The sequence below is a fragment of the Pocillopora damicornis genome, chromosome 6 (assembly GCF_964200805.1).
Source record: "Pocillopora damicornis chromosome 6, jaPocDami1.2, whole genome shotgun sequence".
Taxonomy (NCBI): Eukaryota; Metazoa; Cnidaria; class Anthozoa; order Scleractinia; family Pocilloporidae; genus Pocillopora; species Pocillopora damicornis.
Window position 1 is genome coordinate 771,975 of NC_142675.1, and position 6,000 is coordinate 777,974.

At 34.1% G+C, this 6,000-nt stretch overlaps 1 long non-coding RNA gene across 1 annotated transcript; it reads right to left on the bottom strand.

The window, feature by feature from the left end:
• Positions 1-3,852: 3,852 nt before the first annotated feature.
• LOC149043340 (uncharacterized) lies at positions 3,853-5,358 on the bottom strand. Its single transcript, XR_016187682.1, has 2 exons — positions 5,018-5,358; positions 3,853-4,815 (listed from the first exon to the last, which is right to left on the bottom strand). It is a non-coding gene; the product is annotated as an uncharacterized LOC149043340 (long non-coding RNA).
• Positions 5,359-6,000: the final 642 nt, after the last annotated feature.

Below are 6,000 nucleotides of genomic sequence, written 5' to 3' on the forward strand. Positions count from 1 at the left end.
TGACATAAAGAGGCTTTTGTCTGGAGTTTAAGACACCTAATTATGAATGTAAAGTATCTGATAAACAATTGGCCTTGATTGAAAAATATAAGAAGATTGGTTGTAAGTGTATGATATCCAATGATTATGATTACATCATATGTGAAATAAATGATTTTATGAAAGATGTTAGAATAAAATGCGATCACACATTAAAACAATATATTTTCATAAATTACATAAAGAGTACAATATAATCTAACTAAATAGTAATATGGAGTATGTTTAAAGAAGACGTAGTGGACAAATAAAATACAAAACCAGGTAAGAGTGTAAACAAGTTAGAACAAGGAGTGAGACAAAATACATGTCCAACAAAGAGTGGCACTGTGAAAAACGTAATAAAACATATTGTTGGCTTAAAAATGGACACATCTGAAAACCAAAATACGTCAACAACAATAAAAAATAAAAAAATATATAGTTTAATTTATAATTCAATGCATCCAAGAAGATTTTTTTAATTATTACTTCTTTTATGTGTCAATATTTTGCGAATTCATTTAAAGTTATATCGCATTTATATAGGGCAATGAAAAATATTATTTCAACTGATATTCTAATGGAAGAAAAAGATTTGAAAAACTGACTAGATCTCAGTTGATTGAATTATTATTAACACAATATGAAAGAATCACTGAGATAGAAAGACTCCCAGGAAGAGTGTCAAACAGATGGTTCAAGAATATGAAGATAATATCATTCCACCACCACCACAGTTCAGAGATGGATATAAACTTATACCGAAACCCAGAACAATAAAGAATGTATTATTATTTTACTTTACTTTACTTACTTACTAGCTCCTTTACTACAGCTTTAGCTTTACTTTACTTTATTTTACATACCAGTAGCTGCTCCAAAAACAAAAATAGAAGAAAAAACCAGAGCGTTAAAAGGATTCACAAAATCATTTGAAGTAACCATTCAGATTCAATAAAAAAATACTGAAAGAAGAAAAGCCATTGCATACAGACTAAAACAGGAGATGCATCAGATGAAAGGTCTGAATTTTGTTGAAACACTGAGCATCACATGCCAAAAGATGACACAAGATGGTCCAACAATCATAACAGTAACATACTTCAACAGCTCACCAAAAATGGTCCTCATTGTGTTTGATTTAGAGGACGATATTAAAATTGCCAGCCAAGACATACAAAACAAAATTGCTTCTTGGATTTCTGAGGGCTCTGGCTGGACAATCAAATTTGTTAATGGACATTGGATAAACATTGTGCAATACAAGCCAGTACAAGGATCCTTATATATTAATCTACCATCTGAACTCAAAAATCCTACAAAGGACTCATCAACCTTAAAAACAATGACAATGAATGTTTCCGATGGTGTCACATCAGACTTATGAGTCCACAAGACAATAATCCTTAGAGAATTAAAGGAAGTGATAAGCATTATATAAATGGATTAGATTATTCTATCAGTGAGTTTCCATCATCTATCAAACAATACAATAAAATCGAAAAGCAGAACAATATTTATTCGGCTACGACAAAAAACAATTCTTTCCAATATATACGTCAAAAGTATTGAATCTTCTATTGATAACAGAAGGTGAGAAAAAGCATTATGTACTTATAGAAGACTTCAATTCTCTAGTGTACCATAGGACAAAACATAAAGCGAGAAAATATTTCTGCATGTACTGCTTACAATGTTACACAACTGAAGACATACTCAACAAACATAAAATTGAGTGTATCGTTATTGATAGAAATCAAGAAATAAAAATGCCTGATGAAAATAATAAAATATTTTAATCCAATAATTATTAAAGCAGTTGCCAGTGCCTTTTGTCATTTATGCAGATTTTGAAGCTACAACAGAAACATGCACACCAGAAAAAATCAGTCATACACAGAAGCATATCAGAAACACACAGATTGTGGATGTGGTTATAAAGTTGTTTGTTGTTATGATGATGCGTTCAGCAAGCTTGTGCAGATATGCAGAGGAAAAAATTCCTTTTACAAGTTTATCGAAAAAATGTCAGAAGAAGTTGAGGATTGCAAAAAGGCAGCCAAGAAGCATTTAAAAAACCATTAAAAATGTCTGAGGAAGGTCAGAAACATTTCAGACAGGCAGAGGAATGTCACGTTTGTGGTAGATCATACACAGAAAAAGACACACGATGATTGATTGATTGCCATATCACAGGAAAATATAGAGGATCTGCATACATCAAGATTGCAATGTTAATTATTTCTGATTAAAATTTGAAGATATGAAGATACCAGTTATTTTTCATAGTCTGCAAGGCTATGACAGCCATTTTATCGTGTAAGAGATTGGTCAAATATCTAATAAATACACATATAAGAGCAAGAAAGGAGAAGAAAAACAGATGGGTATCAATGCCATTCCAAAAACCATGGAAAAATACATGGCTTTTATGTAGGGGCAGCATTTGGTTTTCCTTGAAAGTTTCCAATTCATGAGCTCAAGTCTTGACAGATTCACAGAAGTAGACGAATCACTAAAGGTCACGATGGAGGCACGACTCCTTTTTGACGAAATGCCGAAGCTCGTCGCGATTATTTTTAAAACGATCTTTAGTCTGAGGAAGTTACCCGCTCCAATGCCTCCTGATCCAAATATAAACAACCTTCCAGATGATGCATTCAAATGTACATCAGAAGTTTTCAAAGATGATAAGTTAAAACTAACGAAAAACAAAGGTGTTTATCCTTATGATTACATGGACAGTTTTACAAAGTTTGATGATATACTACCAGAAAAAATGATTTCTACAGCATTCTTCATCATAACGCTCTCCTTAACACATAATCGCCTAACCCTAACACATAATCCTTCATGTCATTGGAAAAATCCTTGCAAGGTAGCGCCAATCCATGAGGTTTTGCATAGAATATTGCATAACTGTTTCGTTGTTCAAGTTTCGCCAAAAATACTACGAAAATGTGGGACTACGCTTGCTATTTTTTTGTAAATCTAAATCCTAATAATTTACTTTCATCTTCCTGTTTCATCTATAAAAAAGACTTACCCAAAACAGAGGAAAACAGGCCCAAAATAGACAACGCAGAGTAGAATTTCAGCTTCATGATCACGCCTTCGCGACTAACTGACACAAAAGATAAATATTCATTGCTTTCATTTGCATTGCAAAGTTTCCAATTCCTAAGAAAATTTGAACTAATGAATTACTGCAATAAACCAAATTAAGGAGAAGTGTGAAACGAAAATGTCTGTGGAGTTGCTGTAAAGGAGAGCTAAGTGTATTAATTGTCGCACTTATTGCTGATGATTCTACCCTTGCGAACTGAATTCCCAGTTTTCTGGGAATTCCTAGGAATTCCTAGGAATTCCTAGGAATTCTCAAAAATTCCCAATTATGCAAATGACCCTTGCAAACTGAATTCCCAGTTTTCTGGGAATTTCTGGGAATTCCTAGGAATTCCTAGGAATTCCTAGGAATTCTCAAAAATTCCCATCTATGCAAATTAACTCTGATTTAAAAAGCTTGGAATTACTGGGAATTTCTGGGAATTAGGAAGACTCCAGTTTTGTGAGGACTTGGAATCCCTAGGAATTCCTAAGAATTCTCAGCTTTACAAACTACTCATAATTTAAGAAGTGTGGAACTCTTGGTAATTGCTGGGAATTGAATTTGAGGCAATTTTAATACCCTGAGGTCCACATAAATTCTAAGAAATTCTCAATACCTTGAAAGTGAAGGTTTTAAGAAAAGGAGTAATTTCAGTGGCTTAAAACTTTGGCTCAATAAAAGGTATGCTATACAAAACTTACCAAGAGATATACATACATGTACATGTTTATAACTTAAAGATCATGAAATTTATTACTCAAACTAAGTTTTAGTAAATCTTTACATTAATATGGATTTTCTCATGAACCAGCTGTCAGTTATGTTAAATGGAAATTGCCAACTTCCACAATAATTAACAATAATTACATTGTTATCTTACTTCCCTAACCTACATTACTGGTTGCCTTTGTTAGAAAACCTTGGAACAGTCAAGCTCAGTTGCCTCAAACGCTGTCAGAGACTTTTTGTTGACAATACTTTTAGTAGAAATTTCATGCCTTAGACAAACAAATTCAACACCTAATTAATCTTTCTTTTTTCATGATTGTTGTTGCTGCTTTTTTTCAGTTTTTTGCTCTATTTTCATGACTAATTGCTGTAATTTGTTTTGCTGTTTTTATTCTTACAAAACATTTTTGTAAGAGTTCCAATACTTGTGGATCATCCACACACTTTGCAAACATTTGGCATGCAGACAAGACAGAGGTAGTCAATGTACCCTTTGAGGAAAAACACCTTTTATATGACGTCTTCAATTTACTTTATTTGAAACTCTGATCTGAAAATATTTGTCAACAAGACTTGTTAGTAGTGAGAAGTACCAACCAAGTTTCCTTTCATAACTTAATTTCTTAAATGTCCCAATCACTGGATCTCCCAAAAAAATATTACATCTTTTTATTTTTGGTACAAATTACAAGTCCTTCTTTATATAAAAATGAAAAGTGCTAGTCACACTTCAGTAATAACAGCTCTTAAGTTTACTTGTTGTTCTTTTCTGTCTGTCAGCTATCAACAAAATTGTTTTATACTTCGGGCAGTGCATAACTATTTGTGGACCAGAGTTCCAACGCACCTCTGTAATCGCATATAGCTACTCCTGTCTCTTGTACAAATGTTTCTCCTTTGTAAGACGCACTCTACTCTGTTGTCAATACTGCTTTAAGTTCAGTGGAAACGACTGACTGAGGAATCGAGATGGCGGCGTTGGAACGTGTTGCTGAAAGCTTGCTACGGTCAAGCTTTGTAGATTTAGGTACTGGTACACTGGGATCATCTATGTATCTCTTACACTTCCGAATGTGGTATCCTTCTTTTATAAATATGAGGGTAAAAGACGATTTGTAGTCGCATTCAAAACTGTGATTGGCTTGTGTTATTTCTCACCTTTGCCATTAACACAACTCAAGTGAGTTTCGAGTCTTTGTTTCCTCGACAACTTTCGGCCACAAATCGTGCATTTGTAATACGATCGATTCTTGTCGATTATTTCTACATAGAGTGAGCTCACATTTTTATTTATATCACCAAGCTATCCATCTTCTAGAAGCAGAGAACCGGTCGGAGAAGTCAAAATAAAGTTGGGCGCTTCTCTTAACACTGCAATCGGCAAGCCAGCGGATTCACTTTGCTAGCCAATGACAAGTCCTAAAAGATCCACGTGATCATGCCGGTGATCGGAAACAAAGAAGACTCCATTTGGCGCTCATCTTTGAATGTACTTTTCATCGGTTCATCGCTTTTCTCAACTGTTTTGCTTTTAACATTTCTAAAGATAGCTTTTATTCTGGTTCAATGGGAAAACGAGAATAGCGTGCGTGTTGTAAAAGAGAAGAAAGTCGTTGGCGCCGTGGAGTTAAAAGTAGGGACAACAGTTGACATATGGACCGGTACAAACAAGGGTCGAGTGGCCATCTGTAAAGCTACGATTTTGAAAGTTTGTGGTGAGTAAAAATTGCGATATTCGTTGTGATCAAAATCTTATAAAAGAATAGATGTAGCGGGTTGAATTAAGCTTACATAACGCTCGGCGCAACTGAAACTAGAATAATTCTGAGAATCGAATCGGTCACTTGCATGCCGCAGTTTCTTAAGCTTATGCTTTACAATGAAATAAACCTATCAGTAAGGTTTCAAGATTCCTCTAGTCACGTTTGGGAACATTCAAGATTCATAACAAACCTTAGAACATAAAGAAGCCCTCCTTGGTAAAAACAAAATAATGTATTTAGCCCTTTTTTAGTAAAATCCATGAGAGAGATGTACTAACTCCAATATAAAAGTCACTCAATATAACAGAGATTTCTCAATTTGAGAATCCAATGAATGCCCTTTTCCTCATAGCCATCTTAAAAGCCTGGTCTGAGCTT